At 44.5% G+C, this 17014-nt stretch overlaps 1 protein-coding gene across 5 annotated transcripts in view; it reads left to right on the top strand.

The window, feature by feature from the left end:
- LOC144107724 (uncharacterized) overlaps positions 1-17014 on the top strand; it is a 260626-nt gene that overhangs the window by 93707 nt on the left and 149905 nt on the right. The window lies entirely within an intron of this gene.

The following is a 17014-nucleotide window of genomic DNA, read 5'->3' as shown; positions in this document are numbered from 1 at the left end:
ATTCAGAAAAATGGTAAAGAAAAAAGCGAATGCGGAGTGAAGAGAAGTGGCGAGGGAAACTCGGTGGCAAGGCCGCATAGAGTGACAACGAGACTGTCGATGAGTTTTACCAGAAATGTAGATGAGTTGAGAACTTTGCTGTTTATGTGCCTCACGCTAGCTAGTAGCATTCGTAATAGTAACAATATTTAGGTTATCCAAAATAAACGAATACACTCTTCTGGTGTCATGCAGGAGCAGCTTCCAAACACCTTGACAAAGCAGCAAGCTCCAGAATTGTCAACTTCATAGAGTTCACAACAAAGCTTGCGGAATAAACAGAGAAATCACACTCATATGTTAAATAAAACAATAACTGATCAGAATTTCAGGCATTGGTCAAATTATTACGGGAATCATCCAAGGTGAAGAAGAATTGTCATAAGGCAGTAGTTTGATCAACACTGTTCCCACTTCAAGTTATTGATCAATTCGCTCTCGCCTTATCATACGCTAGCCGTCCCCCAGTTAACTCAGTTGGTAAAACGACTGCTCCGGTGGTACTGGGTCCCGGGTTCAAACCCCGGACCAGGACAAATTTTCTTTAACTACGAAGTTTCTGTGGAAGCTGTATAGCTTTCCTTTTCAGCTGCATGGCTGCGCTTGGGTGGATGCCAAAGAGTAATTACTCGCTTATTATAATAAAGAGAGATGCATTCATACGAAACTCTGTCATAATAAACTGATACTAAAATAATATACAAGCAGATATTCACACATTATACTGCAGATGGACAAGTTGAAGTATTACGATCGAGAGAGAGAGAAATTTCTCCACCTGCTCACTTTCAATCAAGAGGGACTTCTGAACGAAAAACACTTTTAACCAGAAATTTATCCCGAAGCATGCGAGGCAGAGTTTCGCTCTCATCTGTACACTCACTGCAGAGCTGAAGTGCGTAAGAAGCCAGTTTCAAGTTTTCTTAGATCTCAATTAGGCTGCCCGTGTCTCTAAAACCGAACTTGAACCAATTCCTCAGGTTTGGTCTCTAAAATATCTGTACGTCATTTATGACTGCAGTCTCACCTATCGGCTTTACTTCGACCATGTCGCGGTGAAAGGGGCTCGTGCCATGGACATGTTGCGTAGGTTGCATAGCAACCGTTCCGGAATGCGGAGAGGTGCGCTTTAAGTTATTTGCGTAATGTAAGTTAGACTCACCTTATAATTCGGATCTCCGTTGTTTTCCGGCTCAGCTGCTTATAAACTTCGTCCTCTCGTCCTTTCTGAGCGGGATGCGCTTTGTATGTGTCTTGGCCTCTGCAAATTTGGGGCTACCTATGTGCTGTACCTGTATACGTGTGCTGCTGATATTGTATAAGTTTATTGTTTGGTTTATTCTTTTGGTATCCGTGCGCTGCTAACATTGTATAAATTTATTCTTTTGGTTTTATTCTTTTGGTCTCCGTGTGCTGCTAATATTGAATAACTTTATTCTTTTGGTTATGTATCATTATATGTTCACTCCTGCTTGGGCCAAGCAGTGGCCTGCAGTATTATGAAATAAAAAAATAATAATAATAGTGATTTTGAGTAAAGTAAATGGCGGAGTATCTGTCTCGCATCTTGGTGGACACCTGAACCGTGCCGTAAAGGAAGCCCGCATTCCGCATCTCATATCTAGGCTTCAGTTTCTAACCGTCCAGACCTACGTCAGGGTATATGAATAGCGTTTGCATCGTTCACAAACCATTTTCTGTTACCAGCCGTCCTCCACCTGTGGTCTCCACTGACCTCGCTTTCATACCCCACAGGTTAAGTTTGTGCAAACTTTACTTGAACCTTTAAATGCGCAAATTTAAAGCATCCTTCTGGCGTTTAGAAACAGGTCCTGTATTCAAATCTTCTCCGACGTTGTTCCTAGTTCAGGCCTTCGAGTACCTCCTGTAAACAGGCGGTGAATAGCATTGGCGAGATAGTGTCTCATTGCCTGTTAGTTCACACCATTGAAAATCAAGGGCTACAAAGCGGATGCTGCCGGCCACGTAAAGGCCCGCGACAGATGGCCGCAATTATTCTTCCTTTAAAAAGTTTGATTTGGTTTAAACACCGTAATGTCTATAAAGCTGCTCCCCTTCAGATCGGGTAAGTGACAATTTGTCGCTTTGCCTGTAACCATATCTTCGTACATTCCTTTCTTTCTTTTATTTTTCAAAACTGTTTAGGCGGCTTCCATCCATCCGCATCTAATCTGCTCTCCGGTATTCCTACAAGACTCCTCTTACGTTTTTTTTTTCTTCAATCAATTCAACTTTTTTAAGAGCTGCTCCGCGATGGCTATTTTAAGCTAATACACAAGCTGCATAAATCTCCATGGTTGTAATGCGTATTTGGGGCCTCGAACTTGGAGGTCGGGTGTCGAAATAGGCTCTTTGAACACAGGCGCTTTGCTGCATGGTTCGTCAGCGAGCCCTGTCCAATCTTCTACATTGGTTCCGCCTGAATTTACACAGTTTTGAAAAATTGGATTTTTGAGTTAGAAGAGCGTTTTTTTCGGCAAAGCATTGTCAACGGTGTTGTGCATCAGAATACCACTAAGACGTGCTATCAGGCTGCTTAACTAATATTGAATAGGTGACTTTTTGACTATCACTGTTAGGCTCCTTATTTTTTAGAGGGGTGTAGCCCACCATAAGTAATACCCGTATCAGGTTTTTAGAATATTGAAAACGTGGTTACCGTCGATGCTGTGGCTAAACGTATTTTGTCTACACCAGGTGAAAATACAAGCTCTTTCACAAACTTGCAGGCAAAGCAACCTCTCCTGTGGACGTAATTCGTCGAAATAGCCAAAATTTGTTGGGCCACTGCGCCGAAGGTAACCGCGTTTAACGAAATTCTAAAAACTGATATGTATTTATGTTACGGTGGGCTACAGGCCTAGGTCTCAGTAATTAAGGAGCCTAACAGTAATAGTTGAAAAGTTAACTATTCAATTTTAGTTAACCAGCCTGCTAGTTAGCATGTCTGAGCCGTATTCTGATGTACTACGCAGCTGATAATGCTATGCCAAAAGAAAGCGCTCTTCTAACTCAAAAAGCCTATTTTTAAAAATGGAGTGGTATTAGTAAAACACCTTGTATAGTTGAGTATAGGCCGACATTCACTCACTCGCACACTCACTATGCAATATTTTTAAAAAAGCAAGAAAAAACACGCGAATCGTCAGTACACTTGAAGAGCTTGCACGTGATGGTGCGTATTGCCAACTGCTTTCTGCTCGTTGCAACGGTGTTTGCTGGCCAGTAATAACCGGGGCCACCATCGCACAGAGTCGAGACGACGACACCACTATTAACCCTTCTACGCTGCGGAGACCGCCGTACCAACGGGCTTCTCTTTATATATTTTTCGCTAAGTTAACTCTACAGCGCCATGGCGGTAAAAAAAAAACGTTACGCCGAGCAATGGAGCGTAATCTCTTCGCGTGAATATTTCAAGGCGGCGACGTTTCTCATCTGAGGCGCGGTCCCCCCTGGCTGGTGGTGTGGAAGGGGACATATTTCTCCCAGGGCACCTTTTGTGCTCTCTCCGAGGCTGAGAGCAGTACATAGAAGAGCCGCTAAATACCCCCCCCCCCCCCCCCCGCTCCTTTTCTTCCTCGCACTAACCCCATCTCGGCCGTCGTGCAGCATTCGCTCTAATGTATGGCTTTATGGGCGCTGCCGTTTAAGTGGGAAGGAGATAATTACGGAGGGAGAAGTGTTTATCCGCAGGTTATGTTCCAAGGTGGCGGTGTTTAGAATGGCTTTCTGGTTTCTTTAATATATATATATATATATATATATATATATATATATATATATATATATATATATATATATATATATATATATATATATATATATATATATATATATATATATATATATATATATATATATCCTTTTAATTCTTTTATTAAGTGGTAGATCAGGGCCCCGTAAGAAGCCTCATTCATTGTCGACTAAAGCAACAATATGCCGTATCATAAGATACGCGGAGGAGGGTTAGTCCGGGAAATAATTGAGAAATGATTTTAAGCTCGCTGGTGGCAGACAGATAAGAGCACTAAGTAAATCATATTGCATAGCAGCTTCGAACGGAATGGTGCGCTTTTCTCAGTGTTTTTTTTTTTCGAAGCTGTTTGTCGGAATATTATAGCTATCAAGCTAATTAGCTCACTAGTATTTTTCCCCTCTCTGACAGGTGCAGAAACGAGCGTAATTGGTCGAATTAGGTGTAGCTTAAATGCACTCGACGTATTTGAGGGCTTCAATCTAGACCTGGATAAACGTGCAAAGGTTTCTATGATCAACGGCGGCGTTTTCAGAGGCGCCCAGACAAAGTCTCAAGGCAATGTTTCGAATCTACTTCAGACTGACTGCGCCGTGAAGCAGCTAAAAGGTCTATAAGACCATTTGTTAATTTTGTGTAGCTCCTCATGTCGTGCACGCATCACTCATAATCTCCCGTGAGTGTGCATGCGCATCAAGGGTGTCCACCACGGAGGAGGAGGAGGAGGAGGAGGAGGAGGAGAAGAAGAAGAAGAAGAAGAAGGAGGAGGAGGAGAAGGAGGAGGAGGAGGAGGAGGAGGAGGAAAGGAAGGGAGTCCACCACGGACTGCGACACTACGTACGGGCGGGTTCATCGATGTTCCCTTTCCCAGAAGGAAATTACTTTTTCATCTAGTCTTCACAAGAGGCGATTCACTTCGGCTGGAGAAGTCTGTTTTCTATCATAGAAAACTGAGAGCAGATATCGCCGACACCGTAGAATCCGCATATAATATCTGTGTAATATTGGGCTAAGCATGCCTCCGTAGTGCTTGCCTTAGCTGAGAAAATCATCTTCACGCATCTTAAACTCCCCATTTGACTTATCGCAGAAAGTCACTCTCAATTTGCCGCATTTGAAAACTCGCTGGGCTGACCGGGCGAAATAAGTTCTTGCGTCAACCATTGCAGATTATTTCAACAAAAGAAAAGCTTCTGTTCAATCAGTTATGCTCACTATTTCGAATCCAAGGCATCAGCCTTACCGGGCCCCCTCTCGTAACCCTCGCTGGCCAAAAAAAAAAAAGGCCAACTCCGAACTTTTGTCAACAGCCCATTCTTTAAAGGCCGGCAGGCAGTCACCCAAGACATGCCTAGAAGCACGGGCTGAGGCCTGTCTATCAAAATCTTGGTGTGGGCTAGTCGGTAGTTCATCTTTAGTAAGAGGCCTGTACATTACTGAAACTGTGAATGAACACGAAGGTTCTTCAAGCCAAGTGGGTCAGCAGCGACCTCTAGGTGACGTCACATACACGCTCTCGGTCACGTCGGTGACGTCACATAGTTTAAGTTGCATAATTTAGTGCTTACGGTACTTTTGAAGACCAAAATGTCCTGAAACTTGATGAAGAGGCTTAAATAAAAACCAATCAGTGGGGCTTGAAGTCTTTATTCAAATTGGGTACCTTGGAACGTTGAGTTGAAGTCCTCAAAGATTAAATTATATATTGAACTAATTAACACAAGAGAAGAGTATAATATGGAGGGCTCGCGCATTACGCTTTCACTCAAATTCTGTCCCCTGCATGCATTTTAACTTACTGTTATTTCAGGAGCGAGTTACTGTTTTTTTGCGCTCTGGGCACTTTCCAATTTGTAGGCGCGCTTATAAACGTCTATCGAAGTTGTCGCCACGCTTAGTTTCGCAGTCGCCACGCTTAGTTTCAACGCAAAAAGACCAACACCACCACCAAAATACGTCACATTGCCTTATGTCGGAGGTGTCAGCGAAACCATAGCACGAATCTTGAAAAAATCGGGTCTCCAGGTTGCGCACAAGCCCACAAATACTGTTGCGCTTTGCCTACCTGTTCCCAAAGACCGGACGCCGAGAGAAAGAGCCCAAGGCATTGTCTACCAAATTCCATGCGCCGACTGCGACGCAAGCTACATCGGCGAAACCAAAAATTTCAAAGAAAGAATCCGGCAACATAAAAACGACGTCCGCAGATTCGCAAGAGAGCGTAATCCAGTAGCCGAACATTCCGAGGACTCCGACCATAGAATCAACTTCGAAGAAACCCGCATCATCGGAACGGAAACAAATTACCACAAAAGGCTCCTTCTGGAATCCTGGCATATCCAAACCACCCCGAACAATATCAACCGCACAAAAGGAAACCTGCCCCCAGTATATGCACAGGGACTTCGCTCTTCAACTCAACGAAAAAAAAGTCGCCATTCACCACCTCCCTGCAGTGCACCAGCATGACTAACAGCCTAAACCCCCCTCCCCCTCCCCAGCGCCTTTCGCGTCACAGCTGTCGTTCCTTTGACCCCCCCCCCCCTCCTTCCCCCTCCATACTTAAAAGACGCTAGCTACTGCCCTCCGTCACCCCTGATGAAGGAGCCGAGTCGGCTTCGAAACGTTGGGTTAAATTTAAAATCTTTGGTTGGAGATGCGCAGTTCATTATAAGCGCACAGCTGCACGCAACTGCGTCAAAATCCGCCAGTTCCGGTACCAATTACCTCAAAGCAATGCCAAGTGCAGCGCTTTGCTGCGGACAGGTCATCTCCAACATCTGTTCTGTTTATTTGCTTTCCCTTGAGCCTCGTTCCCAAAAGATCACTTTTTCTTTATTTTCTTGCTCAAGCTGACCGGCAGATGTCAGCAGCCGTTCCTTTAACGACGCTGCCCTCGGGGCCCAAGGTGCATTTCAGGCACCCCGTTTTAACTTCCTCACCCGCGGCGTTTTAACTGCCTCTTTTACGCAATACTAGAAAACTACCGCGGCAAGACTTCAATAAGAAAAGAAAAAGTTGGGTCGGAAGCAAATGCTTCGCGGATACTTTTCCCAGCGACCGCACGAAACGGTCGAATAATAATGCGACGTACGTCTTTCATTACTCACGGTCGTACGTAGCTTAAAAGCCCCTCCTAATATGAACGCTTTCGCCTTCCGCATGCAGCTAGCTACCTGTCAGGCCTACGACGTCGCGGCCCCATGATCTGGCAGGCGGTGATTTGTCTTTTGCAAATAACCGCTCGCTTGACATTCCTCGCGAAGGCTACTAATGCCGCCTTGTTTGCTTATGCTGCGCTGTCGTGACTCGACGCTGTGGCTCGGCTGACTCGAAGTAGAGCGAGACCCGAAGGAGAGCGTCGAATCGCGCATGTGAGCTGTCAGAGCACCTGTCGCACGCTTCGGGATGTCTGCAGGGAGGAGGCGTACATGGCAGCCTGTCAGCGGCGTAACGCGAGCGAACCGTCATTACGTAAAAAAAAGTTTAGCGGCATGCGACGGTCCCTTGCTTATCACGATAAATTCCGCTTAAACAAAAATATACAAAAGCCTGCTGCAGATATGGTTCGGTTCTGCACTGAAGCACCGTAGATCAAGCCGGATGAATTGAATAAAGTCAGTGTTTATTCGAGGGACAATGCACAGAAACAATCTTCTGGTCGGTCTAACCATATAAAAGTTGTTAGTCGAAAAGACAGCAAGCGAACCATGGCCTTCGAATTAAAAGGCGGGGAAGTTGGAAATTTTCCATGATTTTTTGTAGGTGCACACTTAACGTTGATGAAGAAAGAAGACGCAGGACAGATTCCGTACTCAAAACTGGTTTCATTGCAACTGGTGTCCTGCGTCTTCTTCTTTCGTCTGCGTTAAGAGTTGAGTTGAGTTGAGGTGTTGAATGCTACAGGTTTCGTTAGCCTTGCTTTATCTGCCGGCAATTACTCCACCGCAGCGACCCTTCTATATTAACAATGTCCTAAAGCCTGTCGCATCTACCCCGCTATGCGCACAGTCTCTTATAATAGCACACATTTCTCTCCCGCAGTCACCATCTATGCACACAATCAATCCACACTGTCCCCATCACAGTCTACTCCAAAAGTCACCATCTATGCACATATTCAGTCACAGTAAACTCCGCGCCGACAAAGTGTCAAGAAGCATTATACAGTTCCCAAAATCAAGCAATTTTGGGAAACCCCCGGAGCAGAAGATGAAACAAACACAACAAGCACAGTCTGCATAGTTAGTAGTATAACCTCATTAGAATCCAAGTACAGTATCATTAAAATCAGTTGTAGAATCTCCGTTACCAGGAATTCGAGACAGAAGGGCGTATTGATGATGAGATGGGAGGGAGGGAGGGGGGGGGGGGGGGGATGGAAGCGAGAAGTTAAACATAGGGTCACCACAGTAAGCTCAATTTTTGACGAAAAAAAGCCAAAGAAATACATGGTTCGAATGGGATAATCCCCCCCCCCCCCCCCCCCCCGTTTTTTTTTCCTCCTACTCCAAGAGAAGAGTGATCTGTGGACGTGCCCGAGTTGGGACAAAAATTATTGTGGGAGGATAAAGAGAACGAAAACGAAAACAGCGGTCAGGTTCACTTGTTCTGGCTCTAAGTAGAGCGCGAGAAGAGACTAACGCCTGTTTTGTTTTCTATGAAAAAAAAAAAGCCCCCACGCGTATGGCAAATGTTCGATCTGAGAAAGTCTTGATATGTGAGGTGTAGTATTATACCACTCGGCCACGACACTTTTTTTTTTCTTGGTAGCCTGTTGCGGCAACCACAGGAACACCCCAACCGTGTCCGCTGGTATGACATCACAACATATGAACTCTGATTTTGACACGGTCGTCCATTCAAATCAATTAGTTCATCAGAATAACCTTATTTCTTGCGTATGTAAATCATCTCCCGTACATTTCCTACAAAACAAGCGCACTCAGTGTGGGAGTGACATATATGCATGTATGGGCATAGTGGTTTATAGCCCTACAGCGTAAGAAGAGGCAATCGTGTTGAGAAAATGTGAAAATGTCAATTTCGGACGATGTTCCTCTTTCTGTCGACAAAAACCGGTATAGAACAATTTACACCACTGTCTCTGGTCGTTTGGAAGCCACTCTAAAAAAACGATATGAGCTGATGGAGCTGTATATCGTTCAAAAATCGAGTTGTGGTCACACAAAAGTGCTCCAAAATTTGCTCGTTTCCATAGACGCGTGTTGTTTAAGCTTTGAATTGTATGGGAAAAAACTTCAGACGAGATATCGAGCCACCGCAGGATTTGGCGTGTGCGGGCGATTCTAGAACCTATACCCTGTGCAAATGACCAGTGCGTGGTCTGTAGTGTACGCTCCATTATACCGAAAAACGCAACTTCGCCCATCGAAGCAGCACAAGCCGCAAGGCTTAACGGCGCTACTAGAAGCTTTACCAAGTTCGAGATAAAATTTAAAAAATAGCAAAATCTGAGTATGGTGTATGTAAACATGAGAATAACACAATTTTTTTTTAAATTGCCGCCAAGCATACGTCATCCACGTTGAACCACAGTTCGGGACGAAGCCAGTGTTGGATCGTGCCGTGCTAGATTCCTCGAGCTGCACAGACATCCGGGAAGTGCCAGTGAAGATTCCGATCCGGCCATAGTGGACGGTAGATTTCGGATCTGCCATCGTCACAGCTGCTCTCACGTCTTTCAAAGCGGTTAATTAGCAAAGACAACCAGAGTCTCAAAATTCATCCGTCCGCAAGTGCAGATATTGCGAACTCTAGTGTCCGAGTATTAAAAGCATGCGGACGACAAAATTGGAGCAAACATTCTTGCTTGGAAGCGTCCGAAGCTCTAGTTTGTTGCTGAAGACAGCAGCGCTCCAAAATGCGGAATCCGGATTATTTACATTTTAGTGAATAAAACTAGCACATGAATGAGACGGCGGCGATTGAAACGGTGACTGGTTGGGCAGCTGCCAGCGTCGCAAATTAATATGCTGGATGTCCAAGGCATGGAGCCATGTCTCCTGAGAACAGACATGTATATGCGCAAAATAAAATGCACTGCTCGATAAAGGACGATTCAAGGGAGTTTGCGAAGTTCTCTGCCCAAAAGCAATAAAATATTAAAACAAATTCAATTTCTTTACTACAGCAATCTAACTTTCGCTCACAAGGGAGCGAGCAAACGTTGGAGCGCGCAAATATTTTTCGGTGCCTAAGCGAATTGGTATTATTGATATTTTGATGTAATTTTAACTTACAGTGACATTTCTCCAAAGCGGCTTTACAACGAGCCCACGACAGCGAGTTAGCATGCATTGTGATTAACGAGGCCGAATATTTTGGACCATTTTCTGACAGCAGCGCACACTGCGGAATATCAAGGCAGAGTGGGGCAAAAAGCCAGAAGGCCCAAAATACGACCCTTTGTTACTTAGTGCCACCTAACTTTTAAATGAAATCAAATAATTTCGATATTTAGTTGAAATGACTTGCCACCTATACTGATACTCAACAAAGGTTAACGAGATTGATCGTTCTCAAGCAGCAAAAGAAAAAACGAAATTCTGAAGTGAACTTTGGTGAGCGATAAAGCAGTAAGAAAGGAGCGAATTTCTGCAGGCCTCCTTTTTCGGTACTGCCAAGCACAGCTTAAAATATGTCTTGCATTAAAGTACTCATTTATTTGTTACAATTAGTTATTCGTCTTTACTTAAGAAAAGATTAAGATGTTTAACGCCTGGCTTTCTTACTGGAAACATTTTTCAGCAGCAGGCTACATGTATATATATATATATATATATATATATATATATATATATATATATATATATATATATTAGCAGACAAGTTAAAGGAAATGAGGGGCCCGTTTGACAAATTTATGAAGGGAGCCAACAGTCACTGAAACCAAGGTGCATAGGGGAACGTTAGTTTTATTATTATTTTTTTTTAATGTGTTATGCTTATCAGTGGGAGAATAATACTTAGATTAATAAATTGCTTAAAGAAAATTACTTATAAAGCAGCAGAAAAAACAACCATGCCGCCGGTGGGATCCGAACCCACGACCTCCGAATATCGCGTCCGGTGCTCTTACCAACTGAGCTACGGCGACGGCTGTCCAATCTGCTGCTCTCGTGGGTATTTATGTTTACTGCGTGTGAGCGAGCCTTGAGAGTGTTCACCAGCGCCACCCTCGACCATAGCGGCGGACGTAGCACGTCCTGTAATACCGCGAGCGTGACGTAGAACGTCATCTAACGGAGAGGGCGGAAACTGTGCGAGAGCCCTCTTATGCTACCTATGGCATCAAGACTGCCAGAACCGAGACCCTCGTTAAGCTATTAGCAGACAAGTTAAAGGAAATGAGGGGCCCGTTTGACAAATTTATGAAGGGAGCCAACAGTCACTGAAACCAAGGTGCATAGGGGAACGTTAGTTTTATTATTTTTTTTTAATGTGTTATGCTTATCAGTGGGAGAATATTACTTAGATTAATAAATTGCTTAAAGAAAATTACTTATAAAGCAGCAGAAAAAACAACCATGCCGCCGGTGGGATCCGAACCCACGACCTCCGAATATCGCGTCCGGTGCTCTTACCAGCTGAGCTACGGCGACGGCTGTCCAATCTGCTGCTCTCGTGGGTATTTATGTTTACTGCGTGTGAGCGAGCCTTGAGAGTGTTCACCAGCGCCACCCTCGACCATAGCGGCGGACGTAGCACGTCCTGTAATACCGCGAGCGTGACGTAGAACGTCATCTAACGGAGAGGGCGGAAACTGTGCGAGAGCCCTCTTATGCTACCTATGGCATCAAGACTGCCAGAACCGAGACCCTCGTTAAGCTATTAGCAGACAAGTTAAAGGAAATGAGGGGCCCGTTTGACAAATTTATGAAGGGAGCCAACAGTCACTGAAACCAAGGTGCATAGGGGAACGTTAGTTTTATTATTTTTTTTTTTAATGTGTTATGCTTATCAGTGGGAGAATAATACTTAGATTAATAAATTGCTTAAAGAAAATTACTTATAAAGCAGCAGAAAAAACAACCATGCCGCCGGTGGGATCCGAACCCACGACCTCCGAATATCGCGTCCGGTGCTCTTACCAACTGAGCTACGGCGACGGCTGTCCAATCTGCTGCTCTCGTGGGTATTTATGTTTACTGCGTGTGAGCGAGCCTTGAGAGTGTTCACCAGCGCCACCCTCGACCATAGCGGCGGACGTAGCACGTCCTGTAATACCGCGAGCGTGACGTAGAACGTCATCTAACGGAGAGGGCGGAAACTGTGCGAGAGCCCTCTTATGCTACCTATGGCATCAAGACTGCCAGAACCGAGACCCTCGTTAAGCTATTAGCAGACAAGTTAAAGGAAATGAGGGGCCCGTTTGACAAATTTATGAAGGGAGCCAACAGTCACTGAAACCAAGGTGCATAGGGGAACGTTAGTTTTATTATTTTTTTTTTTAATGTGTTATGCTTATCAGTGGGAGAATAATACTTAGATTAATAAATTGCTTAAAGAAAATTACTTATAAAGCAGCAGAAAAAACAACCATGCCGCCGGTGGGATCCGAACCCACGACCTCCGAATATCGCGTCCGGTGCTCTTACCAACTGAGCTACGGCGACGGCTGTCCAATCTGCTGCTCTCGTGGGTATTTATGTTTACTGCGTGTGAGCGAGCCTTGAGAGTGTTCACCAGCGCCACCCTCGACCATAGCGGCGGACGTAGCACGTCCTGTAATACCGCGAGCGTGACGTAGAACGTCATCTAACGGAGAGGGCGGAAACTGTGCGAGAGCCCTCTTATGCTACCTATGGCATCAAGACTGCCAGAACCGAGACCCTCGTTAAGCTATTAGCAGACAAGTTAAAGGAAATGAGGGGCCCGTTTGACAAATTTATGAAGGGAGCCAACAGTCACTGAAACCAAGGTGCATAGGGGAACGTTAGTTTTATTATTTTTTTTTTAATGTGTTATGCTTATCAGTGGGAGAATAATACTTAGATTAATAAATTGCTTAAAGAAAATTACTTATAAAGCAGCAGAAAAAACAACCATGCCGCCGGTGGGATCCGAACCCACGACCTCCGAATATCGCGTCCGGTGCTCTTACCAACTGAGCTACGGCGACGGCTGTCCAATCTGCTGCTCTCGTGGGTATTTATGTTTACTGCGTGTGAGCGAGCCTTGAGAGTGTTCACCAGCGCCACCCTCGACCATAGCGGCGGACGTAGCACGTCCTGTAATACCGCGAGCGTGACGTAGAACGTCATCTAACGGAGAGGGCGGAAACTGTGCGAGAGCCCTCTTATGCTACCTATGGCATCAAGACTGCCAGAACCGAGACCCTCGTTAAGCTATTAGTAGACAAGTTAAAGGAAATGAGGGGCCCGTTTGACAAATTTATGAAGGGAGCCAACAGTCACTGAAACCAAGGTGCATAGGGGAACGTTAGTTTTATTATTATTTTTTTTTAATGTGTTATGCTTATCAGTGGGAGAATAATACTTAGATTAATAAATTGCTTAAAGAAAATTACTTATAAAGCAGCAGAAAAAACAACCATGCCGCCGGTGGGATCCGAACCCACGACCTCCGAATATCGCGTCCGGTGCTCTTACCAACTGAGCTACGGCGACGGCTGTCCAATCTGCTGCTACGTCCGCCGCTATGGTCGAGGGTGGCGCTGGTGAACACTCTCAAGGCTCGCTCACACGCAGTAAACATAAATACCCACGAGAGCAGCAGATTGGACAGCCGTCGCCGTAGCTCAGTTGGTAAGAGCACCGGACGCGATATTCGGAGGTCGTGGGTTCGGATCCCACCGGCGGCATGGTTGTTTTTTCTGCTGCTTTATAAGTAATTTTCTTTAAGCAATTTATTAATCTAAGTATTATTCTCCCACTGATAAGCATAACACATTAAAAAAAAATAATAAAACTAACGTTCCCCTATACACCTTGGTTTCAGTGACTGTTGGCTCCCTTCATAAATTTGTCAAACGGGCCCCTCATTTCCTTTAACTTGTCTGCTAATAGCTTAACGAGGGTCTCGGTTCTGGCAGTCTTGATGCCATAGGTAGCATAAGAGGGCTCTCGCACAGTTTCCGCCCTCTCCGTTAGATGACGTTCTACGTCACGCTCGCGGTATTACAGGACGTGCTACGTCCGCCGCTATGGTCGAGGGTGGCGCTGGTGAACACTCTCAAGGCTCGCTCACACGCAGTAAACATAAATACCCACGAGAGCAGCAGATTGGACAGCCGTCGCCGTAGCTCAGTTGGTAAGAGCACCGGACGCGATATTCGGAGGTCGTGGGTTCGGATCCCACCGGCGGCATGGTTGTTTTTTCTGCTGCTTTATAAGTAATTTTCTTTAAGCAATTTATTAATCTAAGTATTATTCTCCCACTGATAAGCATAACACATTAAAAAAATAATAATAATAAAACTAACGTTCCCCTATGCACCTTGGTTTCAGTGACTGTTGGCTCCCTTCATAAATTTGTCAAACGGGCCCCTCATTTCCTTTAACTTGTCTGCTAATAGCTTAACGAGGGTCTCGGTTCTGGCAGTCTTGATGCCATAGGTAGCATAAGAAGGCTCTCGCACAGTTTCCGCCCTCTCCGTTAGATGACGTTCTACGTCACGCTCGCGGTATTACAGGACGTGCTACGTCCGCCGCTATGGTCGAGGGTGGCGCTGGTGAACACTCTCAAGGCTCGCTCACACGCAGTAAACATAAATACCCACGAGAGCAGCAGATTGGACAGCCGTCGCCGTAGCTCAGTTGGTAAGAGCACCGGACGCGATATTCGGAGGTCGTGGGTTCGGATCCCACCGGCGGCATGGTTGTTTTTTCTGCTGCTTTATAAGTAATTTTCTTTAAGCAATTTATTAATCTAAGTATTATTCTCCCACTGATAAGCATAACACATTAAAAAAAAAATAATAAAACTAACGTTCCCCTATGCACCTTGGTTTCAGTGACTGTTGGCTCCCTTCATAAATTTGTCAAACGGGCCCCTCATTTCCTTTAACTTGTCTGCTAATAGCTTAACGAGGGTCTCGGTTCTGGCAGTCTTGATGCCATAGGTAGCATAAGAGGGCTCTCGCACAGTTTCCGCCCTCTCCGTTAGATGACGTTCTACGTCACGCTCGCGGTATTACAGGACGTGCTACGTCCGCCGCTATGGTCGAGGGTGGCGCTGGTGAACACTCTCAAGGCTCGCTCACACGCAGTAAACATAAATACCCACGAGAGCAGCAGATTGGACAGCCGTCGCCGTAGCTCAGTTGGTAAGAGCACCGGACGCGATATTCGGAGGTCGTGGGTTCGGATCCCACCGGCGGCATGGTTGTTTTTCTGCTGCTTTATAAGTAATTTTCTTTAAGCAATTTATTAATCTAAGTATTATTCTCCCACTGATAAGCATAACACATTAAAAAAAAAATAATAAAACTAACGTTCCCCTATGCACCTTGGTTTCAGTGACTGTTGGCTCCCTTCATAAATTTGTCAAACGGGCCCCTCATTTCCTTTAACTTGTCTGCTAATAGCTTAACGAGGGTCTCGGTTCTGGCAGTCTTGATGCCATAGGTAGCATAAGAGGGCTCTCGCACAGTTTCCGCCCTCTCCGTTAGATGACGTTCTACGTCACGCTCGCGGTATTACAGGACGTGCTACGTCCGCCGCTATGGTCGAGGGTGGCGCTGGTGAACACTCTCAAGGCTCGCTCACACGCAGTAAACATAAATACCCACGAGAGCAGCAGATTGGACAGCCGTCGCCGTAGCTCAGTTGGTAAGAGCACCGGACGCGATATTCGGAGGTCGTGGGTTCGGATCCCACCGGCGGCATGGTTGTTTTTTCTGCTGCTTTATAAGTAATTTTCTTTAAGCAATTTATTAATCTAAGTATTATTCTCCCACTGATAAGCATAACACATTAAAAAAATAATAATAAAACTAACGTTCCCCTATGCACCTTGGTTTCAGTGACTGTTGGCTCCCTTCATAAATATATATATATATATATATATATATATATATATATATATATATATATATATATATATATATATATATATATATATATATATATATATATATATATATATATATATATATATATATATATATATATATATATATATATACAAGCTGGAGAGCACCATGATGTCTCGTTCATTTTGCTACACATGTAGCCTGCATAAGGAAATGTTTCTTTTTTTTAAATATCTAGTGCCAATCAATTAGTTTTTTTTAAAGAAAATTACTTATAAAGCAGCAGAAAAAACAACCATGCCGCCGGTGGGATGGGCCGATGGTTGTTTTTTCTGCTGCTTTATAAGTAATTTTATTAAAAAAAAACTAATTGATTGGCACTAGATATTTTAAAAAAGAAACATTCCCTTATCCACCTTGATTTCGGTGACTGTTGGCTTCCTTAATATGTTTGTCAAACGAGCCCGTCACTTCATTTGCCTTGTCTGCTAATATATATATATATATAGAGAGAGAGAGAGAGAGAGAGTTCTGCCTTTGCTTGCACGCTCTGAGGAAAATGGTGTCATTAGACGCGAAAAAAACTTGAAGAAAGCTCCAGAGAGCATCAAGAATAACCGGTAATGCCAAGCGTTTTGATGTCTTTTATAGAGACACCCACCAAAGGAGAAAAAGTAAGGAAGGCGAAGTGGATGAAATTCACGAAGTTTTTTGGAGATTTACCGTCACACTCTCTGCGACTAACAAGAACAACTACTTGTGCAACACATTGCGATCATGGAGTAAGCTCTGTTCGGTCTGTCCTGCAAACAGGTTCACGTATTGCAAATTGAACAATATCGCACATCCAGTTGATAAAGTAAAAGCACCAAAGTAACAACTGTGACACTGAAACGAGAACAGAATTCGAATAAAGCAGTAAGTTTATAAGAATCATGAAACCAGGCTGCGATGCAATCAGAGCCCAGCTGTGCAACTACAAAGTTATGGGCAATTACCGGGCCGCGTTGTGACTGGACTGAGTCATTGTCAAGCGAACAGGCTCACAAACACTGCCTTGGTGCCCAGTTAGCCAATTTCATACACATTCACTGCAAGGCTGAGTTAAGTGTTTATTTTGGGCGAGCCTCTCATTTTGCGAAGTTATTAAGTTTTGAATAACATAAAATTTGTGTTGC

The sequence above is a fragment of the Amblyomma americanum genome, chromosome 10 (assembly GCF_052857255.1).
Source record: "Amblyomma americanum isolate KBUSLIRL-KWMA chromosome 10, ASM5285725v1, whole genome shotgun sequence".
Classification (NCBI taxonomy): Eukaryota; Metazoa; Arthropoda; class Arachnida; order Ixodida; family Ixodidae; genus Amblyomma; species Amblyomma americanum.
Note: the sequence above shows the minus strand (reverse complement) of the source record. Positions and strands in the feature narration are given on the sequence as shown.